This window comes from Micropterus salmoides, unplaced genomic scaffold, assembly GCF_014851395.1.
Source record: "Micropterus salmoides isolate LMB-PRFRI ecotype aquatic unplaced genomic scaffold, ASM1485139v1 Ms_hic_scaffold_352, whole genome shotgun sequence".
NCBI classification, from domain to species: Eukaryota; Metazoa; Chordata; class Actinopteri; order Centrarchiformes; family Centrarchidae; genus Micropterus; species Micropterus salmoides.
In genome coordinates, this window is record NW_024042840.1 from 1 (window position 1) to 14,181 (window position 14,181).

General features: G+C 37.7%; 1 pseudogene; it reads right to left on the minus strand.

The window, feature by feature from the left end:
• Window positions 1-2,468: 2,468 nt before the first annotated feature.
• On the minus strand, window positions 2,469-12,524 carry LOC119884545 (annotated as a pseudogene).
• Between the last annotated feature and the right edge of the window lie 1,657 nt (window positions 12,525-14,181).

Genomic DNA, 14,181 nt, shown 5'->3' on the forward strand with positions numbered 1-14,181 from the left:
TTTGTTGCATGTTGTAATGGTACAGGCCTTTGTGATATAGTGTTTGCACATTTGGCAGAAATTGTTCTACAACTCGGACACAAACAGTAGTATTCATGAATAGTGTGCCAACATCAGATTTCAGAGCACACTTTACACAGTACATTCTTGATAATGTAGGAATGGTTCAAAACAGTCACATCATGAGTGGAAGGAGACAAACTGCATTTTCTCTCAGCCAAGGTGAAACCTTTTGCCTCCAATGTAGCTCACAATAGATGCAGTAATAACATTTTCATTGATGATACATCATTACAAATGGATGGTTACACATTATTGGGGCTGCACCTAATCTAATGATTATTTGTTCGATTAGTCAGTTAATCTAATGACTATGGTAAGTTGATTTTCTTATTAGCCTACTCGATTAATAAAATCGATATTGATAAAATCAATATTAAATATTTTATCCAATCCTCATCCTGAAAAAGACACATAAAGCAAATTAGAATAATGATAATATAGCATATTTTAAAATTATAAAATGGCCGAATACTAGATGATGCATGGTGTAACAATATGTTACCATAACGGCAGCTGTGCAGAAATTATTTTTAACATCGGGGAGATGAAGATGTGAAGTGTTGGTAATCCTAATATCATGCTGTGTGGGGACAAAAACTAAACAGGATCCGCGGTGCTGCCGTCTTGACAAAGTACTCCGGGATCATTTTGCTTCAAGTTTTCGTGGATAGCAGTTGCACTGCTGTGATAAGCCGTTTCCAATTTGCAGAGCTTACAGAGCACCACATACTCTCAAACTTTAGAAGGTCGTAGGCGAGGTTTTTTAGCTACAGCTTTTTCCAAAGTTAGTGAAGACATAACCGGCCCTACTCTGCCTCAGATTGGCTAATACTTGTTGCCTTCGTTGGTTGGGTTGGTTAAGTTTAGGCAAGAGGAGTGAAATTGGTTATTGTAAGAATATCAGAGTAAGCCAATAAGAGGCAGAGTAGGGCCATCCTAGGGAAAAAAACATCGCCTCCACCGGAATCTTGCTTAGTTGGATGTAGCCTTCATGGCTTGGTAACTGTACCCCTTTACTGGATGGACACAACTCAGCTTGTCTCACTGGAGTGGCTTAGTGAGACTACGTCAGTAGGTTAGAAGACACAAGACACACAACTAAATAAACTGTAGATAGTAGTGGGCAAACTTGCCAGCACCTCACTGGTTTTAGTGCGCTGCACTGTAAACACTAGCACCAGTCTTTAATCCTGGCAGGTTTCTTTTACTACGATGCAGAACCCTCAAGAAAGTCCTGAATGCACACTGATTGTCAACCATGCTCCTAAGCAGAAGGAGGAGAGAAACCAGCAGAGTTTAAGAGAGACTCCTTACCCACTGCAAAGTGCAGGCCAGGCAATGGCACAATATCACAAAGGGATTATGTTTTTTGACATTTGAAGGTGGTCAGCCGCAGCCACAGTGGCAGGCTAATCTGACTTTGGACTTGGGGCCTCTGCATTGTAGTGCCTTTAAAATTTTGATTGGAGAAGGGTGCTTTCATGCTGTGGGTGGATGAATAGGGCACGGGAGATCTACAGTCACACTATCCCTCACCCAACAGTAAAGCTCAAGGGAGATGATCACTGCAAAGTAGGACCACACCTGTCAGAAGTTATGCTTGAAACTATTTTCAAATGCTGTCAGGACGCTTAGCACTGAGGAGCGTAAAGCAATGGAGACCTAGCCTGTGAAAGTGAAAATCTGTGGACGACATGGGCACTGAACAGAAGTTGTCATCCATTTTGCTAATGAAAAGTGGATGAGGAAAGAGGTTTAGCTCTGCCCTTTATATGAATAGCGCCCCATAGCCATCATTCTGATTGCTCTGTGGGTATATGCAAATATACTGGGCAGTTACCAAGATGATGGATCCTAGTTAGAGGGCAAAGCCTGTGTTAAATACAGTGGATCCAGGAGGTTAATGCTTTCATTTTTGCAATAATTGGGGTTATCATAAGAGGAAAAAACAAATGGAATATTTCACATTTTTAAACTACACCCAGGACAAATATAAATACAGATGCTTTTGTTGTTTGAATAAATTGTAGCATCTCTGCACACCCTTAAGCTGCCATTTTCCACAGGCTTGTTTGTGTATACTGAGCCACTGTCAGACTCTCATGTTAGATTAAACAAGAGCCGATTACACTAGTTGTGCTTTCAAAAGGTTACAGTACGTGCTTTCTGGAAAATAGGTTATGAATACTGGGAATTTATAAAGCTGACAACAACACTGCTTTGATGTGTCTATCATGACTTGGTTTGCTTTGTATGTGGATATGATTGATTTGCTGGGTAAATATCTCCTAAATGACTACACGGTCTTCACTCCACTCCCATTGTCATGTTCGCTGCTCAATCAGTATGCTCTTATATCAATAACACTTAAATCAAATAGCAACATGCAAAAGGTGTCCCGTCACCTCTTTGATGAAACTCATGAAGCGTCCTCCAAATCTCCACGGTTTGTGGCGGTGGCACTGCAGCGAGTTTACCGTCATCTGTGGAGCGTGCTGGTATGAGACGGACACAATGTGGACTGCATCATAGGTCAGAGCTGCATCTGTCTGGAATAAGGGTGAACATTATTTCAGCTGATGCCTGTGCAAAGACATAAATAGTTTAGTCACCACTTATCTAATCTCAAAACTGATATGGAATGATCTAAAGGAATTCTGAAAAAGGCTTTTCTTCTCATATTATCCCTTTGACACTCATAACTTTAGTATTTAATGTGATTTCCTCACATTTTTAACCTTTGAGGTACTTCTAATCAATTATATACTATGTAACCTTACTATGAGCTCCCATTTTAGATAAAATCACATACATAATTGAGGATTTTAAATGATGTATGATATAACCTTTGCTGACATATACCTTCAGCAGCTATAGACATCAGTAATCTGGATTTAGTTGCTGTATACTGTAGACAGTGTAGGTTACAATCCTCTGTGTTTGAACCTTGTGGTCAACCTATACTTTTGTATTTAGATAACAGCCCATTAAAAGTTTATTGTAAAATAATGAAAACTAATAATGAAACAAAATATTAAAGCACATTTGCTACATTATTTGTTCACATTAGATTGATTTAATATTCAATTTATAAAATCAAAACAATGATTATTCCACATTACTATCCTTCGTACAGACTGCTATGAAGGTGATGGGGAGGACTGGAAAGCTCTCCCTTCAGTCCATCTATGAGCAGTCTGTACTCAGGCAGGCGCGGAGAGTTCTGTTGGATCCGTCCCAAATCCTTCAAACAGAATACGAGCTCTTGCCTGTAGCAGAATTTACAGAATCCCAAAAACCAAATTGAACCATTTTAAATACTCTTTCGAACCCACCTCCATCAAAATTTTAAATCAAAATTTTAATTAGATCTGTACGCTGAGGCCTGGGAAGTGTGTAATAACTTAGTGTTTGGCTTGTTGTTTTTGTATTTTATTTTATTTTATTTTTTGTTTTAATCTTTTATTGGATGTGTCATGAGTGTGTATGTAGCCTACGTGTACGTCTTCAGCTATTATTTGTATTTTACATGTATTTATTGTCTGTAAGGGCAGGTACTACTATGCATTATGCACTCTTGAGTCCATGACAAATTTCCCCTAGGGGACAATAAAGTATATTCTATTCTATTCTATTATTGGGATTTGCACATTAGTAAACATATGACCAAAGGAAAAGATTCAAGTAAATGAGCTCCCTTTAATTTGCTAGGTAAATAATGTCAATACATTAGTCAACAATTAGCTATTCATTTCTGGCAGTATGTCACAAATGGGTCCCATTTTTGGCACAGGCATTAACACCTGAACTATAATCAGCATTTATACTATTTACTGACAACATTACTATACTTTCAAAATCTGTAACTTTCTGAATTATCCTGCAGAACAGCCTGAACAGCCTGAAGGTGTAGATTCAACAAGGACCGGAATTTTGCTCTATTTTATGCATTGGGTCATTGGAGTCAGCCAAAGTCCCTATCATTTTCCTAGAAACATAGTGAGTCAGTGGTGCATTATCCATTAGAAACTATCCATTTGAAAAAGAATGGCTGTAAAGGGATGCACCTGGTCAGAAACAATGTTTAGGGAGACTGGCACGTTCATAGGTTAATTGGTGTGAAATGCCCTAATGAATTTTCTCTCAAGCCTTTTTATTACCTCCATCTGTACTGTTTAAGACACAAACCTTGTGGATTTATATTATTCTTGCTATCAACATGCCAGAACAAAACCAGGAATCTTTCTGCTTTTTGCTTGGTTAATGGTACTGAAATCTATATGCTTTCAATACTAGCCAGGTTGTTCTTTCTGAGAAGCCTACTATATCTAAATGGGTTTTATTTGCATGCTTTCCATACCTATGTGTAACTAATTGACTCATTTTTGTCTGATTTGGTCTTCTGACCTCTCTAATCAAAGGGACATTTTTGCCCACAAGAACCATGAGTAAATAGGAGAAACTAAGATGAACACAATCACAGGACAAAAGTTTTTTAGAAGTAGCTGGAACTACTCAGTATGGCACCCATGATCATACCACTTTTAAAACGACTTAAAATATGCATCTTTCCCATTCAACATTTAGTCGAGCTGTAGCAGAACACTCAAATCTGTTGACATACTTCATACAGTATTTCTGTTGTATTCATACATGAGCCACAGCCTGAAAGAGTCACCTGTACCTATTAAAGTGGTTACTGTATATAGTGATAATTGCTGAGGTAAAAGAGTTTGTTATGGGTTACTGTTTGGGTTAAAACCATTTAAATGGAACAACACAGAAGTAATAAAACATACCGTCATGATGCCCTCCAGCAGGCCTGAATCAGGTTTAGGTGGTATCTGCCTTTCCATTGACCATTTCTCCACAATGGATGCAACCAGGGGATTATCTACGTTGAGGATGCGGAAGCCAGTCATGTTGACACCACAGAAGCGATAGGGCTCCAGGTCAATGCCATCAGGTCCTTTTGAGAGACAACGGTAATGAAGGATGGATTCTCATTTAGTCTGCCGCATTGGACATCTTTGTTTTAAGTATTTACCCAGGATGCTTTCTCCTCACATGAAAAGAGAATGGTGCACCAGCTGATTAAGGAGATACTATATTAAGATGAAATAGAGTGAAAGGATGGTGAAATACAAACATTTTCAATGTCAAATCAGGAGATTTTAGCATAATGTGATTCAGTGTCTGTGTAGTAAATGAAATCTAAAAAGTCTGTGGTGGTAGAGTCACATTTCTGCTGAAAATCCTTTTAGAATTGACAAATTGCTTTTGCACCTATTTAATGATTGATTATACTGCACAAACTACAAGCTAGTGATATATTTTGCCTTTCTTAATCATGCTCATGTGAAATAATCTTTATGGGTGCATGCTTTTTATTTGAGAGCATTGTAATTATTGTTTGTGGCTCAGAAAAATTAAAGAACAAGAAAAAAACAAACACCAATTCTGTTGGTTCATATTAATAATTCAACACTTGCATTCCCTTGGCAACTTCTAAGCAAAAAGCAATTCAATTTGAGCCGCTGTAATTTCTGGGGCATCCATTGTAGCTGAAGTGTGAAGTCACATGTTGACGCATGTCGTGTCGGAATTGGCCAGCGGGCTTGGAAAAGACATTTGGATGAACATAGATATTTCATTAGCACCCTGTGGGGTTAGTACTGGATGAACGAAGCGTGTAAGACACTTACTGAAGAACAGTCCCTGCCAGTCACGGAAATATTTCTCCTCTTTTTTTTCTCTCTCACTAGAATGCAGTACAGTACTCTCTTTTATGAACAGAGATCAAAGTAAATCACTGTTGTTCTATATGACATTCAAAATTGCAGAGAAAAGTAGATCAGGTTACAAGTTTATTAGCTTTGAAGCTAAGTACAAACTAACTGGGACAGAATTGTTTGTAAAAATATAATTCATCTTTTGTGACATTCTCATTTCTATTGGGGACATTTTGGGATGTCGGCAACTTGTTCCAATCATAAGTTCACTTTTTGCAGTGCTGCCTTGATTTTGTAACACAAAATCAACATAATCCTACAACAGCACTCAAATCGTTACCCGGAGAACACGCTGCATGTGTCTGAGTGCATACACAAGTGTTGTGGACGTGGCAAACATAATAAAGTTCTCAGCTTTAGGTTCTTAGAGATAGCTATGGCAAGGCGGGAGCTATGACAGACTCATTTCAAAGGACAAGGAAGTTATTACTCCATACCACTCTGCTGTTGCCGTTTCACGCTCTAATAAGTCGGCATTTCCCTCACCTCAGAAGATAAAACACAGATATCGTGGATTCCATCGAGAGGAAATTGTATTGCTATGTATACCATGCAAGTATTCATCATTACTGATCAAATCAAGCCGCTAGGTATAATCTTCTTAATGGTGTGTCTATCAATATGACAGCACATTGCAGCTTTGGATAGATACCACACTCTGATTCTATAAAGATAGCTAGCCGTCATGTGAAAAATATTGTTGTTGCAGAAAATCAAGTCAAATAAAGTATTTAAATTAATTTCCTAGTGAATATTTTTTCCATCTGCTAAACGTAAACACACTAGTACACTGGCAATGAAAAGGAGACTGGAGAAAAAAAAGAGTTTTGATTTCGTTATTAAACCAATAGACATGCTACACAAACATGACGCCTGGCAGAACAATGTCATTGCCACGCTGTCGAGTGTGAAAGATGACACACATCATGCCTGGACCTCTGTGTCATATATTATCACAACAGACTGGCCGAGGCCGCGGAGACGGGGAGTGTGTGTGTGCTCGAGAGAGAGAGGCAAAAACAGAGACAATAACAGAGAGTGAAAGGAAAAGCCCAGATCATGCTGGTATTCATTCCCATTCAATGTGTTGTAGCCAGCGTCTCAGTGAAGAGCAGCAACGGCTCCCTGCTGTGTCTGCTTCTATTAGTCAGACAGGATCATTTCATCAGAGTGGGAACTTAAAATGCTCAAGATGAGAATGAAACAGTAGCACACCCCGGTTACATTAAACCTATGTAATACTGGACAAAATCCTAAGTCATTTTAATTTTAAAAGATTTTTTGTTATGATCAACAAATTCATGAAAAGAGCTAAACCAACAACATGTTAGACTCTAATGCTTCCAGATTGTGGTGCTGTTGAATTGCATTGCATTATACGGAGAGGTGTTTCTGTTATTTAGCCTGCTCTCATTGACATAAATTGGTTGGACAACATAATAGAAAGACCTGTCAGTATAACACAATACAGTGCAACAGGACCACAAACTGCAGCCTCCAAAAAATGCAAGTCATTTCCTTAAAAAAGCTGGGCACTGTAGCTCATAATGTTAAACAGGATTTGTTGGGGACTATTTTCAGCTGCTGATTTGGTGCACGGGCGAGTACAGCATCAGGACAGTGTATCTGCAATCAACTCAAGATAAATAATACAGCGCCTGTGTTCATCGTAATGAAAGGACATGTCACCCAGTGAATAGTTTTCACTTGTTTTTGGACAATGGAAGGCTATTGGCTACACAGAAAATACTTGTTACTGGGATCAATTCATTGCTTTTCATTGGATTTGCTGACTAGAGAACAATATTGAATATCAAGCACTTGAAATGGTGAAAATGGTCCCAATAATGATCTACAACCACATAAATTACAGGCATACATTATATACATAGTCACATGATATTGACTTCAGAGATGATTAGTCTTTTTTTTGTTTGTTTTTACACTTCATTATTGAAATCATTATTGAAAATACACACCTATATCACTCATGTTTTTATTGACGTAATCAAACCTTTAGTAGAGTCGGAAATCAATAACTTAGATTTATCTGTTGATCTAGTCTTTTTATTAAAAGCCTTGTAAATGAATTTAGGAGTTATATTCGGTGCAATGAATGTGTTTTAATTTAGTTTGCTGGTGGAGTTTTTTTACATTTTGATAATTTTCATTTTAAAAATGTATGGCATTAAATTGAATTATATATAATGGAAGAGCTCAAAAAACATTTTAGTCATTTTCAAACTCAAAGTCACATTTCATTTTTAAAAAGGCAAGTCATTCAGTTTTGAATCTCAAGCTGTTGTTTTTTAAGCTGCCAACTCAAAGACTTGTGTTGACTTTACTATAAAGTAGAGTGTTTACTACGGCACACTGAAGACTCCATTATGCCTCCAGCTTGTCAAACAAAATTGATATTATGGACTGGATCCAAGCCCCATTGGCAATTAGCCACTATTCATCAAAAGCTCAAGCAGTGGGGAGATGAGAACAAACGAGACTCTATTTGCATTAACAAGCGTGGTACATTACCAGAGTGGTGAAGATATAGTGGTAATACTCAGTCATCATCCCCATGGTCTGGGCCTGGAAGGATACCGAGACGGAGGATGGGAAAGCAAGGTGTGGATGAATAGAGACAGCATAGAGAAATTGGTCACTTAGTCATGTCAGAGCATTGTAGAATCAACAGCACAGTCAGAACAACTAATGGTAAAGAGATGCACAAAAATACTTTAATCAATAAAGGGAAAAAATAGCCAGGTTTTCATGAGCATATTGACTAACACATTGTTCATTTTGTGGGCAAGTTTTCTGGTATCGTATCGCTGGGAAAAGAGCCTTCAATCAAAAGAGCTCGGTAATCTTTGCCTCATATCCGAACACTCCATCACCACCCCTTGTTTCACTCAATCTACAATGAAAGGCACCATATTCCCATGGCGACTGTGCTTCCCATTTAATTGTACCATCTGTTGTGAAAAAAAGCCAAGGTTATGTAAATAAGATGCTGTGCTTATGTGGAGGCAAATTCACTTCTCCATTTACAGACAATAAGCCAAATACATGACATTGAAAGTTTTTGTCATGTTTTGTATTGTGAGCATGAGTTGTCATTAATTAAAGTAATGTTTCCACTGCTGCAGGATGAATTGTCAGTATGATATGACAACATAATCTTTTCTGCATTTTATTCCTCATCAACCTCTTATTTTAGTACACCTCCACGTGCCCCCTGTCCCCATCAATCCAGTAGCACAATCACAGCACAAAATAAAAAATAAAAAGGACAACAGAAAGCACAGAGTTATTTTAAAAGACACCAGGGACATGCTTCCCATTTTCTCCTGTCCAGTCTGTGAGGGAATATAACCTGACAGAGGCATGTTAAATGCAGGTGAATGTATTGTTGACAATCATGGCATGATAAATTAAACATTCCAAGGGCATAATGCAGTACTTCAGACATAATATTTAAACCCCGTTGAAAATAGCCACCTCAGATACTCTTTATACACATGCACCCGCAATTCCCTGCTTCTGATTTCTACTTAATGTCTTGAATAGGACATTTTGTCACTGCTGCCTGCAAATCAAAACATAGCTGACATTCATTACAGTTTTGCCTTTAGTAAGACATTAGTCAATTTAGATTAAAATCACACATAATTTTATTGAAAGATCATACTTTGTGTGCTGCACACAACCATTTTATTTTTTATCTATATTATATTTTATTATTTAAGCAAAAACACCTATAGTTCTGTTTCCAGCCTCTCAAATATCAATATTTGCTGTGTTTTATGTCATGTAAACTAAATATTTTGAGGTTTTAGAAGACAAGCAATTTGAATATGTCAACTGTGACATTTGGAACTTGCGATGGGCGTTTTTCACTATTTTCGGACATTTTAAAGAACAAACTATTAATGGATTTATTGAGACAATAATTATCAGATTTACCAGTAATGAAAATATAACTTAGTTGCAGTATATTGAATGACACTGATAGACATTTTTACAAATTAACTCAGCACAAAGCTTTTCTGGAAGACAGCAAAGCACAATGTGTGTCCCAAAAAATAACCAATAATCAATAAAAAGCTTATTATACAGTACTGAGCAACATCAGCTTTCATAGATGTACATTTGGGCTCTATTGTAACTAATCAATGATGCACAAAAGGCAGTCAAACTAGCACGATGCTGGTGCACGATTGTTGGTAATTTTGTAACCACATACAGTGGGTGTGGTATTCTTGGCATCACTCATAGCCAATCTCCTGCTTTCCCTTACTTCAAAAGCTGTGGTGTTTGGTCATGTTAAGGGAACTTATGGGTCTGATGCATTTTTGCCTCAAAATCTTCTTTCATGTATTCTCTAAAGAGAACAGTGATTCCTTGGTGCGAGAATTTCAGACTGGCCACGAGCGGATATATGTCACTTTAGATGACTAGATAACTTGGGAGGTCTGAGTTATTTAAATGACTTAGGAGGAGATGATGCATTTGGTAAACACGTTAACAGAAGCTGACAGCAAGCTGAATGGAGGGGGGGGATCCACCAGCCTGTTCTTGACATGTACAGAGCATTAGACCACCTACACAATCTCTACTCTGTGCATCATACTGTTCTTTGTTGACTGACATTCACTTATATATTATAAAACACATGCATGTACAGTTTTGCTAATGAGACATTTTGGACCGTACTGTTTGTGAGATGTATCTTAATGTCAAACTAGCCAACATTTCATCTTTGAAAAATGTTCTAAATCTTTTGAGCAAGTACTTAACAGACAGACCCCAGATACAACAGAATCACAGTCTACAATACAAAGCTAGTCGCAACAGGTGCAAAAATGAAAAACTGTGAATCACAGCTCGACATCCAACTATGGCACGTTTCTTTGCTTGAGATCATAAGAAGAAGTAAAGTGGAGAAGAAGTTCTCCACAAGTTCACAAATATCTATTGGTCAATTTAAATTTTCATATCTACTGTTGGACACTAGTTGTCTCACTGTCTTAAGGTGTTTTGAGTGGACAGGTGGCACAAATGGAAATCCCATAGAAGAATCAGCTTTTGCCAGTTAAGGCTGGGCAATAAAACAATAATGATAATTATCGCAATATAATTTTCTTTAATAACAAGATAACAAATTATCAATATATAGTCAACAAATGTTTGATTTAATTCATTTGAATCACTAACAGAGTTGCACTTAATTTTTCTACTTAAATATTTATTTTGGTTGAGGAAATGGAACTGAAAAAGATTTACTAATCATATTTGTTAAAATAAAGTTTATCAGAATCATTTTGAATGTTCCACCTGAGATTTGAGAAGTGATCCTCTGTTTGGCAACAAGTGTTGTCACGTCTTGACCATAAAGACAAGTTTAACCACACAATTAACCATCTGATTCCTTCAACTTTTCACCTAGAAGCAAAAATCAGCCTTTAAACTTAAAAGAAATAATGATTTGACATTTATCATGATAATTATCGATATCAAAATGAATTAAATGTTTTTATCGTGATAACATTTTTGGCGATATCGCCCAGCGCTGTTGCCAGTGACAGCTGTGTGGAAGATGGCCACATGCTTACATTTGTCCGGCCATGCTAACATCTGACATTAGGAGAGTCTATGCCACACTCTGAAGAACTCTCACGAACCTGTTTGAGAATCTGTGCAGCCATTTGGTGACTGCAGTCAAATATGATGCGGAACTCCCGGCTTCTCTTCATTTCTTTGAGAAGGGGTCTCGTGTCCTGCGTGTCAAGAGGAAGTTGCCGGATCTTTAGCCTGATGTTGTACCGAGACGGGGCCATTATAAGCTCCTGTAGTCTTATAAGACCTTAAGAAAAGAAACAACCCAGATGAAGTCCAACAGAATCACACAGATAATGCAGTCACAATGAGGAAGATAGTTATTATATATATTAATTGCTTTTAGGGGAACAATGTACTTGGCATGTGCACTGCGTTTGTGAGAATATAATAACATTATATAGTAGTATAAAATTCTGTTCACCTGTGCTGTCATCATAAACGACAGTGGCTGTTTTCCATTTGAGAAACTGCACCAGGTCCAGGATAGCGTAGCTTAGTGAAGAATAATCAGGGTATAGATTGGCATAAAAGCTGTCCCTGTTGTCCATGGGGTGATGTTTCCACCGAACCTGGATGTGTGGCACTTCCAGTGCATTGCAGATGGACTGCACAGCATTTGACGATGAACTATGCGAGGGCCCAAATATTGCAACCACACCTAAAGACAGCTGGTCACAAGCTAGAGAAGAGCAAGAAAAGAAATCTTAAGAATAGAAACTGTGTAGCCTCTTTAGTCACAGTCCATTTAGTAGGGATTCCCAAATACCCACGGTAACATTATTATTGTCAAACTAATAGATGCTGTTTGTTGACTGACCAGATTCTTGTCTTCACTGTAATCACAATCCTTCTCTAAACACAGAACAAGTCACTCACCTTTTCTTGATGCCTCAAAACTGTCGTAGATATTAATCCTCTGTATGTCATATGTTAATGTTGTGTTTGGCAACAAAGTCCTGTTTCTGTTAATGTTATTGACAGCAAATTTAAAGGCAAGCTCCTCTGCGCTAACAAGTGAAACAGGTCCATCTGTTTGTTCGAAAATCCCACCTGAAAAACAAAAGAGAAAGAGATGTAAGGCCCATGGCAGTTGGTCTCAAACATTATCACAAGCAAAAGGAGAAAGATAGGTATTCCAGGCAGGGCTAAATGGAGAAAGAATATTGAGCAGTGAGGAGAGCAGTATACATTACACAAGGTATTACATTTGCTCAGCAAACACAGAGCAACCCTCTCCCTTTTCAGGGAATGCTGAAAAAAACAAAATCATCTTTGAAGTCTAAAGCCATAATGGATTTAAGGAATGTGTGTGTCTGTCTGTTCCATCAGCAGCAGAATATCTCAAGCTCTTGTGTCTCCATTAAGATGTCCTTTTTATTTCACCAGAATACCACATTGGTGGAGCAGATAACTGGACTTGGGCACTCTTCAAATCTCATAAAGCACTCACAAAATTCAAAGGAAAGTATTTTTCTATTTTTTAGATAGGCTGGACTACTGCTCAAAACTTACAAAACATGTCTATATGCTACATCAAAGTAGAATATTGCTTCAGATGTTGGTGTGTATCAGGCCAGTAGTGGTGCACTACATCATGCGGTGTAGAGAAAATCTTTAATAGTTTGCCAGATAAATGGGGTTTTCCATGATATATTGGGCCTTCAGGACAAACAATACATGTTAAACAACAAAAATACTACATTTGAAGTTTAACGTATGTCACTTAAAAGGGAACTCCACAGGTTTTTATAAGGATTTGTTTACTTGTCATTGAGACCATTATGCAACCTGTGAAAACAACTGTATGATGTATTCTGTAGCTCTAAAGGGAGCTTTAAATAACCCTGATGATGTTGCGATGATGGCCTGAAATTTGCAACAGTATAACATAAAGCCTGCGTTAAAAACTGGGGGCATAAAGCTTGAAAGATATGGACATTAAACCGGCAGAGGGATTAACAAAATGATGCTATTGGTTGCAAAATGGGGAATGTAGGAAATAGGTAGATCTGTCTAGATCATACTATGGACTAAAAGTCAGTATATCTTCTGGCCTCTGTTGCTTCAATTTTGACTTTTTTTTATCTATCTCTTGCGATGTCTCTTGTCATAGAAGTGTGATGCTACTTCACTGTAGTATCCCTTTAAATGTGATGAATGTATACTGAGTCGGACACCCAGCCAAAAAAGTTGCATGGTGTGAGTAAGTGCGTGTGAGGCACTAACCCATGTGTGCAGGTTTATAAATCCAATTCACCACCCTGCCAAGCCAGTGCCTATCTCTGTACATGTGTGCATGTGCATCCATATCTTCATTGCCTTTATTTAAAATGAGATTACACTTAATTATGTTGCATTGCAACAGTGTGTGTAGTTTTAGCAATATAACGTTAAGTACAAAAATCCAGGTATTTTTTTTGTTTCCTTTTAACGCAGAAAGTCAGAGTATTTTCTTTGGCAATATTTCACTGTCATGTTCTCGGTATTTAACATTAAAATAGTCTAAGTTCCACAATTTGTGTGTAATTGGTAAAGCAACAAACATAGCATGTACTGTCAAATGTAAGACAACAAAGTCTCTCTGTGGCTCAGCTGCAGAAGACAGTTTAGACAGCTTCTTTAAAGATGCCTTTAGGAACATCAGCTTATGGAGAGACTGAATCCTCCACCTCCACTCTCATCATATTATCCATTTCAATAACAAAGC